This window comes from Lithobates pipiens, unplaced genomic scaffold (assembly GCF_037356315.1).
Source record: "Lithobates pipiens isolate NorthernLeopardFrog02 unplaced genomic scaffold, aLitPip1_a1.2 Scaffold_18, whole genome shotgun sequence".
NCBI lineage: Eukaryota > Metazoa > Chordata > Amphibia > Anura > Ranidae > Lithobates > Lithobates pipiens.
Window position 1 is genome coordinate 378724307 of NW_027507758.1, and position 17964 is coordinate 378742270.

Below are 17964 nucleotides of genomic sequence, written 5' to 3' on the forward strand. Positions count from 1 at the left end.
TGTACGTCGACAGAATGGCACGGGCAGGCATATTGGCGTACAGGTACGTCCAATCTTCAATGCCGCCCTGCCATCGGAGCGTGCCGCCGGCGGTGCGCTCCCGCGCGGGTCGGGACCCCCGTGAGTCCGGTCGCGGGACCCGCGGACTCGATTGCCGCGGGCATACCCGCGATGGTCTCACGGGACGGCTGAATGGAGGAAATGCCGTGTAAACAGCATTTCTCCATTCTGCCTAGCAACTAGTGACACTGATCTCTGCTCCATGTGATTGGAGCAGAGATCAGTGTTCACTAAATGAAAGCCCAACCCCCCCACAGTTAGTAACACACCCCTAGGAACACTTAACCCCTACACTGCAACCCACTGGTTAACCCCTTCACTGCCAGTGTCATTTACACAGGAATCACTGCATTTATATAGCCGTGATTACTGTATAAATGACAATGGTCCCAAAAATGTGTCAAAAATGTCCGATGGGTCCCCCACAATGTCGCAGTCACAATAAAAATCGCTGATCGCCGCCATTACTAGTAAAAAAAAATAATAAAAGATTATTAATAAAAATGCTATAAAACTATCCCTATTTTGTAAATGCTATAACTTTTGCGCAAACCAATCAATAATCGCTTATTGCGATTTTTTTTTTACCAAAAATATGTAGAAGAATGCGTATTGGCCTAAACTGAGGGAAAAAAATGTTTTTTTATATATTTTCAGGGGATATTTATTATAACAAAAAGTAAAAAATAATGCGTTTTTTTCAAAATTGTCGCTCTATTTTTGTTTATAGCGCAAAAAATAAAAACCGCAGGGGTGATCAAATACCACCAAAAGAAAGCTCTATTTGTGGGAAAAAAAGGACGTCAATTTTGTTTTGGAGCCACGTCGCACGGCCGCGCAATTGTCAGTTAAAGCGACGCAGTGCCGAATCTCAAAAAGTGGTCTGGTCTTTGACCAGCAAAATGGTCCGGTCTGTAAGTGGTTAAAAGTGACCAGTGGTTAAAAGTGACCAGTGTAAAAAAAAAAAAAAAAAAAAAAAAGATAAAATAAATAAGAAAAAAAATAATTTAAATGCGCCCCGTCCCACTGAGCTCGCATGCAGAAGCAAACGCAAACATGTGAGGCATCGCCACGATCATTAGAGCAATAGAAATAATTCTAGCCCTAGTTCTCTGTAACTCAAAACATGCAAGCTGAATTTTTTAAACATTGCCATTCCATGAGCGGGCGCAATTTTGAAGCATGACACGTTGAGTATCAATTTACTCAGCGTAGCATGGGGAGGGTGCTTTGGGGTCCCCCCCAAAGCACATTGTCCCCATGTTGATGGGGACAAGAGCCTCATCCCCACAACCTTTGTCTGATGGTTGTGGGGGTCTGCGGGCACTGGGCTTATCGGTATCTGGAAGCCCCCTTTATCAAGGAGACCCCCAGATTCCAGCTTCCCCTATGTGAATGGGTATGGGGTACATTGTACTCCTACCCATTCATCAAAGAACGTGTCAAAAAGTAAAAACCACAAAAGAAAGCTTTTGACAATTCCTTTATTTAAAAAAAAGAAAAAAAGTGTCCTGTGATTAGTGATGGACGAACTTCCGACGGGACGTTTCGCGAACGCGAAACGCGAACGGACACAAACGTTCGCGAAAACGACCGTTCGCCGCGGGCTCCATTGACTTCAATGGGAGGCGAATTTCGCAAACCTTTAGGTCGAATTTGCGGCCACGGGGTAATTATTAGGGGGTAGCACGTAGTCCCACCACCTGGACAATAGCATAATACATGTATGAGGTGAATTTGGGATCGATAACTACAAGCATTTTTTTTTTATTTGGGAAATTGTTCTGACAATTCAGGACTATGGAGCTAATGAAGGCAATGGAGGAGAGGGAAGGTCAGGGACCAGGGTAGGCAAACAAGAGGGTGCAGGAGATACAGAGCACTGACAGCAGCACCGTAATACAGAGCACTGACATCAGCACCGTGACATACAGCGCTGACAGCAGCTCCGTGACATACAGCGCTGACAGCAGCTCCGTGACATACAGCGCTGACAGCATCTCCGTGACATACAGCGCTGACAGCAGCTCCGTGACATACAGCGCTGACAGCAGCTCCGTGACATACAGCGCTGACAGCAGCACCGTGACATACAGCGCTGACAGCAGCTCCGTGACATACAGCGCTGACAGCAGCTCCGTGACATACAGCGCTGACAGCAGCTCCGTGACATACAGCACTGACAGCAGCTCCGTGACATACAGCGCTGACAGCAGCTCCGTGACATACAGCGCTGACAGCAGCACCGTGACATACAGCGCTGACAGCAGCTCCGTGACATACAGCGCTGACAGCAGCTCCGTGACATACAGCACTGACAGCAGCTCCGTGACATACAGCGCTGACAGCAGCTCCGTGACATACAGCGCTGACAGCAGCACCGTGACATACAGCGCTGACAGCAGCTCCGTGACATACAGCGCTGACAGCAGCTCCGTGACATACAGCGCTGACAGCAGCTCCGTGACATACAGCGCTGACAGCAGCTCCGTGACATACAGCGCTGACAGCAGCTCCGTGACATACAGCGCTGACAGCAGCTCCGTGACATACAGCGCTGACAGCAGCTCCGTGACATACAGCGCTGACAGCAGCACCGTGACATACAGCGCTGACAGCAGCTCCGTGACATACAGCGCTGACAGCAGCTCCGTGACATACAGCGCTGACAGCAGCACCGTGACATACAGCGCTGACAGCAGCTCCGTGACATACAGCGCTGACAGCAGCTCCGTGACATACAGCGCTGACAGCAGCTCCGTGACATACAGCGCTGACAGCAGCTCCGTGACATACAGCGCTGACAGCAGCTCCGTGACATACAGCGCTGACAGCAGCTCCGTGACATACAGCGCTGACAGCAGCTCCGTGACATACAGCGCTGACAGCAGCTCCGTGACATACAGCGCTGACAGCAGCTCCGTGACATACAGCGCTGACAGCAGCTCCGTGACATACAGCGCTGACAGCAGCTCCGTGACATACAGCGCTGACAGCAGCTCCGTGACATACAGCGCTGACAGCAGCTCCGTGACATACAGCGCTGACAGCAGCTCCGTGACATACAGCGCTGACAGCAGCACCGTAAGCAGCCCCAGGAGGAAGTCAGCACAGCACAGGGATGGTGTGATCCCCTCATAATAAGAACCCCCAGGAGGAAGTCAGCACAGCACAGGGATGGTGGGAGCCCCTCATAATAAGAACACCCAGGAGGAAGTCAGCACAGCACAGGGATGGTGGGAACCCCTCATAATAAGCAGCCCCAGTAGAAATATGACACCGCTCAACCTCTTCAAAGAGGAGGGTAGGGGCATATAGTACGGTGTGCTTTTTTGGGTCAGGGAAGTGAGCCAAATGAATTAAGAAGGTCTGTGTGCTTGATTCCAAAAATTGTTTATAGACATATACATGGTCTACTGATCACATGTGTTGAATTCCTCCGAGATCCATGCCTCATTCATTTTTAGAAATGTGAGGTAGTTAACACTGTGGTGAGCTAGGCGAGTACGCTTATCGGTCACAATCCCCCCTGCTGCGCTGAACGTCCTTTCGGACAGGACACTGGATGAGGGGCAAGCCAACAGTTCGATTGCAAATTGGGCAAGCTCTGGCCAGAGGTCAAGCCTGCCCACCCAGTAGTCTAGGGGTTCATCACTCCTCAGAGCGTCCACATCGGCCGTTAACCCAATGTAGTCGGACACCTGACGGTCTAGGCGTTCCCTGATGCTGGATCCGGATGACACCTGTCGATGGGTCGGCTGAAAGAATGACCTCATATCCGAAGTCACCAACACATCTTCAAACCGGCCTCTTCTTGCAGGCGCTGTTGGATTGGTACCCGCAAATCCTTCTCTGGGAGTGGGAATTGCTCCTCTGCCAGCGCACGCAAAAGCAGAATGCAGCATTTCTCGAAGCAAGGCCTGGAAGTGCTGCATTCTGACAGCCCTCTGCGACGGCGGTAACATTTCCGCCATTTTGTGTTTGTACCGGGGGTCTAAGTACGTTGCCACCCAGTACTGGTCCTTGACCCTCATGCTTTTTATACGGGGGTCCCTATTAAAACACTGGAGCATGAAGGCCCCCATTTGCACTAAAGTGGAAGCGGTGTGGTGGCCTGGCTCCTGCTCATCATCCAGGATAATGTCGTCCTCTTCATTCTCCTCTCCCCATCCTCGCACAACAGGGATCCCAGAAAGGTTTAAAGCATGCTCTTCTTGCTCCTGCTCATCCGCCCCGGCACCATCCTCCTCTGACTCCTCATCAGACTCCTGTTGTTGACTTGTCTCAGATAGAGTAGCCCCCCCTGGGAATTCATCCAGCATTGCGACTTCCTCATCTTCCCGCTCCTGCTCCTCCACAGCCTGATCAATGACACGACGCAATGCACGCTCCAGAAAGAAGGCATAAGGTACCATGTCACTGATGGCGCCATGGCTGCGACTGACCAGTTTGGTGATCTCCTCAAATGGCCGCAGAAGTCTGCATGTGTCGCGCATGAGCAGCCACTGGCGCGGTGAAAAAAAACCCAGCTCCCCAGAACCGTTTCTTTCGCAGAGTTCATACAGGTAGACGTTAACTGCACGTTTCTGCTGGAGCAGCCTATCAAGCATATAGAAGGTTGAGTTCCATCGCGTCGGGCAATCGCAAATAAGACGTCTGACCGGCAGATGGTGTCGCCGCTGAATGTCAGCAAGGCGAGCCATGGCCGTGTAAGATCTTCTGAAATGGGCCGAGATTTTCCTTGCCTGCCGCAAGATGTCCTGGACCCCAGGGTATTTGACAAGGAATCGCTGCACGACCAAGTTTAAGACGTGTGCCATGCACGGCACGTGCGTGATTTTGCCCTGTTTCAATGCGCTAAGCAGATTGGCACCGTTGTCACACACCACTTTACCAACTGTCAAATTGAGCGGTGTTAGCCACTCATCTGCCTGTGAACGCAAAGCTGAAAGGAGTGCCGGGCCAGTGTGGCTCTTTGCTTCCAGGCACAACAGACGCAGCACGGCATGGCAACGTCTCACCTGGCATGTGGAATAGGTTCTGGGGAGCTTGGGCGGTGCAGTGGAAGAGACGCTAGCAGCGGAAAAGGAGGAGGCAGCTGAGGAGGAGAGGGAGGAGGATGGAGTAGGAGGAGGAGAAGAAGAGTCAGGCCTGCATGCAATCCGTGGCGGTAAAACCAAATCTACACGGGTGCCACGGGTTACATGCTTGACGGCCGTCAGAAGGTTCACCCAGTGGGCAGTAAAACTGATATACCTTCCCTGCCCGTGTTTGCTAGACCACGTGTCTGTGGTCAGATGTATCTTGGCACCGACACTGTGTGCCAGAGATACATTCACTTGCCGCTGAACATGGCCATATAGCTCTGGGATGCCCTTCTCTGAGAAATACTTCCTTCCTGGGACCTTCCATTGTGGTGTTCCAATGGCCACAAATTTGCGAAAGGCCTCCGAGTCCACCAGTTTATATGGCAGTAGTTGGCGGGCTATGAGTTCTGACAAGCCAGCCGCCAACCGTTGGGCAAGAGGGTTATCCGGCGTCATCATTTTTTTACGCTCAAACATTAGGCCCACGGAAGCCTGCCTTTTTGCAGAAAAATGTGAGCTTGGCGTGATGGAAGGTGGAGTGGAGGACAATTGTGAGGAGAGAGGAGAAGGAGAAGTAGAAGACGAGGCTGGACGGTGAGAGCCTGCAGTGTGGCTTTGTGTGTTCCGTTGCTCCCACTGGGCTCGGTGATGGCTGCTCATGTGCCTTCTTAAGGCGGTCGTCCCTAGGTGAGTATTGGGCTTACCGCGACTAACGCGTTGACTGCAAAGATTGCAGATGGCAACGCTATTGTCAGCAGCGGACACGTTAAAAAAAGCCCACACTGCGGAGCCATGTGCCGGTGTCCTGGGAGCGCCAGATGTGACCGTACATGGTCGATGACTCGCTCCTGATACATTTGCAGTCTGCTTTGTCCCTGCTGTGCAATGTAAGTCATTGCTGCTTCTCCTCCCTATCTGCTGGTCCATATCTCCCTCTGAACTCCCCTCCTCTTCCTCTCTTGTGGGCACCCACGTGACATCACTAGACACGTCATCATCAACGTCACCTTCCCCACCGCTATAAGTAGAGTAGGCAGCAACACCGGGGACCAACCTCCTCCTTGGGCTGATCTGGGTACTGGCGTCAGACTGCTGAGTAGCGCTTGTTGCTACCTCCTCTTCCTGATCCAATACCAAGAGTGGCTGCGCATCAGAAATGTCCTCTTGATATGGATCGGAAAATAATTCCAGTGACTCAAGCGGAAGGTATGTGGTGGTGGTGGTGGTGGTCGTGTTGTTGGTGGTAGTGTCTTTGGGGGTGCACATAGCAGAGAGTGAAGAAGAGGGTGCAGATCGAGAGGATGAGGAGGGTGCAGAAGAGTAAGGCTGAGCGAGCCACTCAACCAAGTCTGGTGCATCCTTTAAAGTAATTGAACGCACCTTCTGCAACTTCCCACTTTGGCTCAAGCCTGTTGCTCCTGCCCTACCCCTACCACCCCTGCGGAAGGGCCTGCCTCTTCCTCTGCATGTCATTTTTTAAATGACCCTGTGACAAAACTCTTAGTCCCTATACCGCTGAAGGACTGCTGCAGTATAGGTGAGCGGTCAGCAGTGGTGCACGTCAACCCTATCTATTGTGGACCTATAGCGGTCCTTACAGAACAGCAGACTGTACCGCACTCAAGCCTATGTACCGTAGCACCCTATACCAAGTTACCAGTCCTTATAAGAACTTTTGTGGACCAAGCAGGTTGTGTATTAGTGTTTAGCAGACTGTACGTCAGTCCCTATACCGCTGAAGGACTGCTGCAGTATAGGGCAGCGGTCAGCAGTGGTGCACGTCAACCCTATCTATTGTGGACCGATAGCGGTCCTTACAGAACAGCAGACTGTACCGCACTCAAGCCTATGTACCGTAGCACCCTATACCAAGTTACCAGTCCTTATAAGAACTTTTGTGGACCAAGCAGGTTGTGTATTAGTGTTTAGCAGACTGTACGTCAGTCCCTATACCGCTGAAGGACTGCTGCAGTATAGGGCAGCGGTCAGCAGTGGTGCACGTCAACCCTATCTATTGTGGACCGATAGCGGTCCTTACAGAACAGCAGACTGTAACGCACTCAGGCCTATGTACCGTAGCACCCTATACCAAGTTACCAGTCCTTATAAGAACTTTTGTGGACCAAGCAGGTTGTGTGTTAGTGATTAGCAGACTGTACGTCAGTCCCTATACCAATGAAGGACTGCTGCAGTATAGGGCAGCGGTCAGCAGTAGTGCACGGCAACCCTATGTATTGTGGACCGATAGCGGTCCTTACAGAACAGCAGACTGTAACGCACTCAGGCCTATGTACCGTAGCACCCTATACCAAGTTACCAGTCCTTATAAAAACTTTTGTGGACCAAGCAGGTTGTGTGTTAGTGTTTAGCAGACTGTGCGTCAGTCCCTATACCGCTGAAGGACTGCTGCAGTATAGGGCAGCGGTCAGCAGTGGTGCACGTCAACCCTATCTATTGTGGACCGATAGCGGTCCTTACAGAACAGCAGACTGTACCGCACTCAAGCCTATGTACCGTAGCACCCTATACCAAGTTACCAGTCCTTATAAGAACTTTTGTGGACCAAGCAGGTTGTGTATTAGTGTTTAGCAGACTGTACGTCAGTCCCTATACCGCTGAAGGACTGCTGCAGTATAGGGCAGCGGTCAGCAGTGGTGCACGTCAACCCTATCTATTGTGGACCGATAGCGGTCCTTACAGAACAGCAGACTGTACCGCACTCAAGCCTATGTACCGTAGCACCCTATACCAAGTTACCAGTCCTTATAAGAACTTTTGTGGACCAAGCAGGTTGTGTATTAGTGTTTAGCAGACTGTACGTCAGTCCCTATACCGCTGAAGGACTGCTGCAGTATAGGGCAGCGGTCAGCAGTGGTGCACGTCAACCCTATCTATTGTGGACCGATAGCGGTCCTTACAGAACAGCAGACTGTACCGCACTCAAGCCTATGTACCGTAGCACCCTATACCAAGTTACCAGTCCTTATAAGAACTTTTGTGGAACAAGCAGGTTGTGTGTTAGTGATTAGCAGACTGTACGTCAGTCCCTATACCAATGAAGGACTGCTGCAGTATAGGGCAGCGGTCAGCAGTAGTGCACGGCAACCCTATGTATTGTGGACCGATAGCGGTCCTTACAGAACAGCAGACTGTACCGCACTCAAGCCTATGTACCGTAGCACCCTATACCAAGTTACCAGTCCTTATAAGAACTTTTGTGGACCAAGCAGGTTGTGTGTTAGTGATTAGCAGACTGTACGTCAGTCCCTATACCAATGAAGGACTGCTGCAGTATAGGGCAGCGGTCAGCAGTAGTGCACGGCAACCCTATGTATTGTGGACCGATAGCGGTCCTTACAGAACAGCAGACTGTACCGCACCCAAGCCTATGTACCGTAGCACCCTAGACAGACCAAGTTACCAGTCCTGATAAAGAGCTTTGTGGAACAAGTGAGTTGTGAATGATTAGCAGACTGCAGCAGAAGGGCAGCAGTCAAGTATAATATTCTTTCTATATTTGGAAGAAAGAATATTATACGTGTACAAGCCTATTACCGTACCACTGATACCAGTCCTGAAAAGAACCTTTGTGGAACTAATAGTAACAGCAAGTCTTTAAAATTATCCTCACTGCCTGACACACTGCTTCCTGCCTGTCCCTATACAAATTGGCAAAAAAGAGTAGGCTGGAACGATTAGCTGGAACAGCTCTTTTGTGGACCTGATAGTAACAGCTAATGATGATGATGATGATGATGATGAAGAAAGACTAATCTGGCTGAGCTGTCCCTAAAATAGCAGCATACAGCGCTCTGTCCCTTTATCTAAACTGACAAAAGAAACTCAGGCTGCTGACCTAACACCTATACCAGTCCTGAAAAGAACTTTTGTGTACCAAATAGCTAGCGTTTTCTCTGTCCCTACTCCACACAGGATCCTTTCCCTACAGTGACAGAAGAAAGAATGTAAAATGGCCACCGGATCGGGTGTATTTATAGGTTAGGGGGAATGTCCAAGTGTCCATGAGCTGTCATGTCTCAATTGGTTGTCCTGTAACACATGATAAACGTGTCACGAAAGGTTAAAGTTCTTGTATACATTAAACACGTAAGTCCGCCGGGGCGAACGACGGAAAAAGGCGTTCGAACCCGCGGACGGCGAAAGTCGGAAATTCGCCGCGAAACGACCGCCGGGCGAACCGTTCGGCCATCACTACCTGTGATGTCCATCCATCTTCAATAATGGCGCGATCAATCATGGCACCATGAAAAGACAGCAGTCAGAGGGACGCCTCCAATCGAGGCGGAGCTTTTTTTTTTCATTTTTCGGGTCCGTTGGCACCGTGATTGAAGATGGATGGACACTTCACTTTGCTTTTAATCTTGCAATAACATTTTTTGTACACATTCATGCCTTGATGTTTGTACTTTTAAATAAACCTATACGTTTTGATCGACACCATATGGAGGCATTTTTCTTTTTTTTTTTCTCTCTTTTCTTTTTATGATCCCCATATCTTTCTGGATGAGAGTGTTTGCATTCACTGCCTGCACCTTGAGTGATCTCTGTCTGAGTTCCAGTTTTACCTTCTTTCGTGGAAGTTCCAGGGTCCAATACCGGAGTTCCGTGTCCTGGCTTTCATAGCATGATTGACCCACTACTACTGTTATGTGAGTCCACAACATCCGGTAAGAGTGTTTACCCCTTACCCCGGGTGGAGGACACACCATCCCTGGGGTTCTTTTTGCTGTTGTGGCTGTCCCATCTGCCTTCACTTCTGAATTCACTTCTTTCTTCAAGTGCGGACTGTTACCATATTTTTGGTCATCATTTTATCTTTATCTGAACTTACCCCATCATTCAGTGATTTACATTTCCTATTGGTTTCCCGCCATTGGAATTTGTACATTTGCATTCAGCACTTTAGATGTATCACTATTGTATGATTCATATGCACTGTATGACCTGTTGCACAATTTTTTTATAATATTGCTTTTCAGTGCTACGCTGTGTCCCACATTTCGTCTTACATTTTGTCAATTTTTGTGTCAACTGCTTTTATTTACATTTGGGTTAGCTCAGTAATTTCCCCTATTTTAAATTATCATATTTGCCCATTTAAAAAGACCCCCTTTCCAACCATGCCTGAAAATGTTAAAAAAAAAAAAAAAAGTACTTTTATTTCACTGTATGTTTTGGTTGTCTTGGTAGAAACTATGCTAATTCTGAAGACAGATCTAAGACAACAACCCAGAAATAGCTTACCATCACAGCAGCTATAGGACAGCCTGTTTCAATAACAGCTATTCTGGATTTTATAGTTTTCATAATTGAAAATGACAGGAATGTTACTTCCTTAGATTTGGAAAGGAGGAGGAAAAACCTATACATTTCATTCTGTCTGCTGCTTTGAAGCTATTGCATTGAAAACCTTCTAACGGGTTATTAAACAGTGACATACTCAGACCTAAATTTATGTACAATCCTAAAAAATTAGGTGGTAGCAGGTCTAAGCCCTTGTACACACCGTCGGACATTCCGATGGACAATGTCCGATAGGACCGTGTTGTAGGATAATCCGACAGTGTGTGGGCTCCATCGGACTGTTTCCATCTGAGTATCCGATGGACCAAGTTTTCCAGCTGGGCTTTAAAATTTTCCAACAACATGATCCGATAGGACTTTGTCCGATTGTGTGTAGAGAATTCCGATTGGACAAAGTGCCACGCATGCTCAGATCAAATTCCTAGACCAAAGCTATTGGCTACTAGCCTGAACGTAGTCCCCTCCTAATGAACTAACGTCATCACGTTAAGTACGATCGGATTTTCTGACAACTTTGTCCGACTGTGTGTATGCAACAGGTTTCGGACAAAATTCATCGAACAAAATCAGACGGATTTGGTTGTCGGAATGTCCGACCGTGTGTACAAGGGCTAAGTTATTATGCACCAGTGGAAAATGTGCTTACTCTATATTATTTTCACAGATGGGGTATGGTGCTTAAGCCTACATTCTTCCCTTGAGATTGCTATACATCAATAATGTATTGTATAGTTCGCTTAAAGAAGGATAAGCAAGTATTTGTACACTTAAACACCTGTGATGTAATTGATAGGCATTTTATATTGACTGTGGTGGACATATGATATACTGTATTTCATTGGACAGTTTTGTAAGCAACATACTGACCATCTAAAATAAGTGCAGTCGGATTTTGTGCTGAATACTGTTAAGTAGACAGCATGTCAGATTTCCTTATTTGATCATAATTGGATATTTTATGGGTGATGAAATACCTATGTGCAAAATCTGTTGCTCATTGTAGTGAGGGTGAAGAATGAAATAATTCTGGTGTCTATGCTTCCCTATAGTTGACTTTGAAATATTTGCATAAACATAAATGTTTCTGAGTTTGATTTGTGAAAATAGAAAAAAATAAAAATTAGAATAGAATCTTTTTAAAGTGGTAGTAAACTCTGTTATACCACTTAAACCTACAGATAAGCTTATAATAAGGCTTACCTGTAGGTACTGTGAATAGCTCCTAAACTTGCACTGTTTAGGAGATATTCAGAGTGCATGCATTCGGTGACATCGCTGGCGCATATTCTCTGAATATCTGGCATACAATGCCGAACCTTCAGAGCCTGTGCTGTAAAGGGCGGCTCCCATGAGCATGCACGGGTGTGACGTCAGAAGTCGCAGACTTCCAGAAGGAAGTCTGGGGGAAGATGGAAGCCCTTTCAGCGGTGACAACGTGGCACTGGGGGGGCTTCGTTTTGAGGTAATCTGAATAAAGCAATGTCATCAGCACACCAAGGATTCCTCAGAAGGGTCCAAAGCTTTATTTACATGGCCACACGGGTCACATCCAGATGATGACATTTCTCTATTCAGATTGTCTGTGGTATCCAACTGTTGGTTATTACAGCACCCAGCATTATTACAGCCATTTCCATGAATGTGTGCATAGGGAATATTGTGATTGGATTTGTTTTGATGTACAGTGAGTTCCTCATAATGTGCTAGTATGCGATGCATACTAGCACCTTATGACATTGCCTTGCAGGGAATTTTTTTCTGCTGCTGCAATTTACTACTGCTTTAAGTAAAAAGCGGAATCTGCTTCGGAACTCTGTTGGTGATGCAGGGAAGCTGAGGGCACTCTCTTCCACATATGGTGGCAGTGCTCCATGATAGCGTCATTCTGGTCAGAGGTAATAAAAACCAGAGATATCACAGAAACTTCACTTAAGCTAGATGCTGCATGTTGTCTGCTCCATGCCAATAGCTTTCCGTTCCAAAAACATAAATCATAAATAAGATCTCTATCTAAGCACTTGTTAAATGCAGCTAAATCCCTGATACCATTGTATTGGAAATCTACTAATACCCCTTCTATTAAAGAATGGTTACATAGGATCACAGATATCTGTGACATGGAGTAGACAATTGCACAGTCCAATGAGGCGATTGCGAGATACCATCGGACTTGGACGCCCTAGTTTGTTTTCAGATACTCACAGGAATATGAGAAACTAAGCTCGTCTGACATAGGTTAAATATACGCACTACGACCCCCTAGGGCAGGGATATGCAATAAGTGGACCTCCAGCTGCTGCAAGACTACAAGTCCCATCATGCCTCTGCCTCTGGGTGTCATGCTTGTGGCTGTCAGAGTCTTGCTATGCCTCATGGGAATTGTAGTTCTGCAACAGCTGGAGGTCCGCTATTTGCATATCCCTGCCCTAGGAGGACTCCGGTACTTATACATACTTTTTATGAAGCTAAATTTAGCCTTAAATACTAAAGGTTAATTTAGATGGGAATCTAGGTTAAAATCTTTCATATATATGTGGTGTTTTCCTTCTAACCAGAACACATTGGCAGATATTAATCGATCCATTACAGTCAATGGATTAATGAATGACACTAAGAATTTATGATTCGATATGCTCTCGGTATCTTACACATGCTACTCCTATTCTCTTCCCACCCTCTTACTTCCTCCCCTCCCTTCTTCCCACTTCTTTATTTCTTTATCCTCTTCATATTCATTCCTACTTTTGAACACCAAACTTGAGGTAACTGAACTGAGCTAACCATAAAAGGTTAATTGATTGAAAATGTGAACAGATCCCAGGTGTATGATATATAAGATGTGCAACTGAGATAAGTTTTACATACCTGGATTTGGACGATATGTACAACATGGGTTGAACAACATTTTACTTGTATACTTGTTCATAGCAAATGTTTATACCATATGTTACCTTTTCAATAAGCTTTTGTAATGAAAAAAATAAAGGGGGGGAATCTGAGCAACACTACCCATTTATACTTTTACAAAGTGTTTATTTACGAAAGGCAAATCTACTTTGCACTGCAAGTGCACATAGAAGTGCAGTCGCTGTAAATCTAAGGAGTAGATACGAAATGAGTGGAAGCTCTGATGATTTTATCATCCAATCATGTGCAAGCTAAAATGCTGTTTTTTATTTTCCTTGCATGTCCCCCTCAGATCTACAGTGACTTTACTTCCAAGAGCACTTCCAATGCACTTTCAAGTGCACTTGCAGTGCAAAGTGGATTTTCCTTTAGTAAATAACCCCCTCAGTATTCATAGCATTCTCATAATCACCCCCATGCGGATGTGACTATAAACACAATGGGGGTTATTTACGAAAGGCAAATCCACTTTGCACTACAAGTGCAAACTACACTTGAAATTGCACTGAAAGTACACTTGTAAGTGCAGTTGTTGTAGATCTGAGGGGGGCATGCAAGGAAAATAAAAAAACGCATATGATTGGATAATAAAATCAATAGAGCTTCCCCTCATTTCAGATCTACCCCTCAGATTTATAACGACTGCACTTCCAAGAGCACTTTCAGTGCAATTTCAAGAGCACTTTGCACTTGTAGTGCGAATTGGATTTGCCTTTTTGTAAATAACCACCAACATGTACATTTCCCACAGGGTACAGTGGTTACTTGTATAAAATAAAGGTGCAAAACTGGGACATGGTACAATACTGTGCCAGAAAGTTGATTTTTTTTTTCTGCTTTAGAATAGGTGATATTACCATTCAATCCTGCTATGAAAGCGTAACAGTGATTGCAAAGTACTTTCTGCATGGAAGAGTCAGAAATAAGAACTGTCTGTGCTGTCCATAGCCAGCACTCGGATCTTTCCTTTTATATGTCTAGTGCATAAAGAATAAATTTGATAGATGTAGACAAAAGAAAAAAAAAATCATTCTTGAAGCCTAAAGGTTGCACAATAGTTCTATAATTTAGGTGGAAAAAAGTTTGTTTGTTAATCATATTTGTAGCTTTTAGAAGCTGCACATGGTGTATCATCTGTTTAAATTCGCTGGAAATCTGTGATTTTAAAAGTGAAATATCTTCAGACTTGTCGGTGTTGTACAGGAATTTAACACCTTTCTTCCTCCCACTTTAGCTCCATCATAGGAACCAGTTGAAATATTCAAAGCTCTTGCTGCAGCTTTCCTTTGCTTTTGCAGCCTTGTAAATGTTCTTGCAAGATTCATGTTATCGTAGCAGCCAAAGCTTCTTTAGATTGATGGGACCCTATCATCTAGCCAGCCTACTCTATTATAAAGAGCTGTGTCGTCAGTGGCTGTGACGTTTTCAAGGAAATTGCCCATTTATGGCCACTCAGGCAAATGATATCATCACAATAGGTTCTCCTGTCTAAATGTGGATCATTTCTGAAATGAAATTACAGACTCTTATCTGGGAAACAGGAGACAGAGGCACCTGGTCTATATAATTAGTATCCTGGGAAATAACATCATCCTCTAATGAATGCATAAATCCTATTCTGTAAGTCTGTTGCAGGAGCAGGCAGTCATTCTGCTGTTAGAGAGCAAGCCCCACATCCACAAGGAGCAAGGCTCCATGTCGTGTTTTCTCTTGTACTTGAATATATAGGACATGTATTGCAATCCTATGCTTTGCACAGTGCTGCAGTGTACTTGTTTTGCAGTGCTTCTAGGAGCTATGGAACAGCTGTGAATTACTGGCTTGTTGGATACATAATTTGAAATCTCTGGCCTTCATGTTTTTCTACAATGATTGTTCTTCTTGGGAGAAAATGTGCATGATCTTGTTCACAGATCATCTCAGTCTTGGCTGTGGAAGGGACTAGCAGTACACTAGTATTTTAAGGTAAGACCGAGATGACTCATTCTTACTTTTTTTCGAACCTTCCCCATAATCCTTGACTACTTTGATGTTGAGACGACTATATTAATTAGCCTTATGCCAGTTTGTGTATGGTTTTCCAATTTTTACACTTTGCATTCTGTAGAACTATACCCTGACTGCATGTTAAAAGTACCTATCTGTAGATGAAGAAGACTCCTCACCTTGCTTGTCGGTGCAGCTTTGAAGAGATACAGATCTGACAAACTGATGATTAATATTTATTCAGGACACATACTGTCTGATCATTGCTGATATTTTATTTATTGTTCAAGTTTAACCTTCTATAAGAGGCTTCTTTTTCTTTTTTTTTTTTAATTAGCAATATATGTATTAGCGGTATTACCTAAATCACAGATGGTAAATGTGTGCTATGTATTCGCTGTTCAATAGCATCTGCAGATATAGAAGGGGTGTTTTGTTGCAAGCAGAAGGAGAATCAAGAGACAAGCAGCGTGATTGCTATAAAATACCAAAGTGAACAATGGCATCTATTAACCCCACTAAATAAGGCAGTGAATGGAGAAAGCTACTTTTATGTCATGCTGAAGGGACATACTAGAAAGGTATTGGTATGCTAATGAGACATCTGTAAATCTGCCTACAGAGACATGAGCACTTCCCAAAACCTTGTGCAGAACAGGCAGATCATTTTGCAGTGGTCTCGTGCTGTAATGCATGTATTTCTAGGAGACATCATTTACACACATCCCACTTCTCACTTGGGCTAAGGGCAGCGTTCAATTGACAGAATAGCGGAATAGCTGTGATGTTTAATTGAGAACTAGCTCTGCTTACAGCATGCTCTACAACGACTACAGGGGTTAAAAAAAAATCTCTGGAAATCAGCCTGCTTATGTTCTTTGCTTGTTTGAGTTCTTCTTGTACATGAACATGTCAGGTACCTATAATGAATGTGTTTGGCATGCAGTTAGGCTTCATTTGCTTTACTGCTATTGGAATATAAAGCCTTTATAGAAGTATATATGTCTTAGTGATTAACACTGGTTGAGCTGATAAATGGAATGTAAAAAAAAAAATGGCTTTTGCTTTAAATTCTTTATCTGTCATATGCCAAGGATTCTAAGGGAAAAAGAAAATCACCGATAACTTATAATAGAGAGCTAATCTTTCATTGTCGTCATCACTGCTTCTATTTTAGGAACCTAGCTTCCTTAGGTACCACCGTGTACTTATTTACGCTTTTTTTATTGACTGTAAATCCAAATCTAGTGATTACGTTGTAGAGCACCATACTACCTGACATATTATTAAATATATTATTCTTCCTATTCAGCAACAAGTTATGTAACACAGTTCTGTTTGTAGTTTAGAGACCTGGGATAAGACATAAGCCTATCCATTGTATTGTCTTGTGTTTAATAAATAATTTATAGCCTGTTAACAAGATTCCCTACTGTGGATTGCGTTTTCTGCATTACATTTACTGTATACAGGTCTTTTAATTATATAACATTACATTACAGTGATATTATTATTTGCATTTTTTTTTTTTTGGAGGAGGACTCATGGGATATAGTGAAAATAATGAAGCCGATTTGTGGGAAAAAAAATTCTAAAAATGATGTCAATAATCATGCTTGGTAGTTATGCATATTTATTGCCTTGTATTTATTGTTGATGTAAGGTCTCAGTTTTTTGGCCAGAGTGTTTTCGTTTGGTGTCATTGATTGCAATTAGCTCCCTTGTGTAGTTCTTTTTATTTCTAGCCTAGTGCACAGGCGGTGGGGTAATGGATTATGGGCCCTGACTCAAGGTGTAAGGCAGGTTGCCTGACAAAGCAGAAAGCAAATGCAGTACACATGGTGTGATGCAATTCACTTATATTCTCTGTGCTAGGCTTAAATGCCACAGTTTCATTTTTTATGAAATTAATACAGTTTTTTTTTTCCCACATAACTTTGTTCGCAGTTCTTAATTCTGAGCATTGCTATCAATTAGTTGATATTAGTAAGCTATGTGTCTTCAATGTAGCTGCCCACTGCTCACCTGCCCCTTATCTGCTCATCTGCCCCTTATACCTTTTTGTGCATTGATACTGTAGAAAAACACACTTTTTATAATATTTTCCATGTCTTTGTGTTTATTGGTGTTTGGTTTAACCTTTTGTGAAAAGTTAGGCAGCTCATGGTACTCCATGTATTTTGATACTAAAATCTCAGCATACCTGGCTAGTACAAAGACCCATTAGATTTGATGTTTTAAATAATAGTTATAGGATCTCTTTTCAAATGAAATTGAAGGGTCAAACTTTATTATCTTCAATTTTCCATGAATAAGTTTCTTACAGAAAGTGTTCTCACTAGAGACATGCTCAAATATACATCTAAAGTACACTTATATGTATTTGCTGCATTAGTGTACTTGAGTGTACACAAATTACCAAATATATAGTAAGCCTATGCATGACCTGAATTTGTTTTACTTTTGCCAACCTGTGCCCATTCATCTACTGCCAAGCTTGCTTCATTTTTGGGAGGACTTTCTATAACATTGTAATCAAAAGCTGTTGTTACCAACCAGGATGGTAAGATGGGAGAAAGGTGAAAACTTTTGCTGCTAC

The 17964-nt window shown here is 44.6% G+C and overlaps 1 protein-coding gene across 5 annotated transcripts in view; it reads left to right on the forward strand.

The window, feature by feature from the left end:
* The window catches only part of DLGAP2 (DLG associated protein 2), a 1292461-nt gene that overhangs the window by 476739 nt on the left and 797758 nt on the right, over positions 1-17964 (forward strand). For 2 of the 5 annotated variants that reach the window (XM_077487765.1, XM_077487767.1), the window contains exon 1: positions 14871-15344. The exons of the other annotated variants lie outside the window; for them this stretch is intronic. The gene's annotated coding sequence lies outside the window, so the exon portion shown is untranslated. Of the gene's footprint in view, positions 1-14870; positions 15345-17964 lie in introns of those variants that run through there. 5 annotated transcript variants of the gene reach the window in all.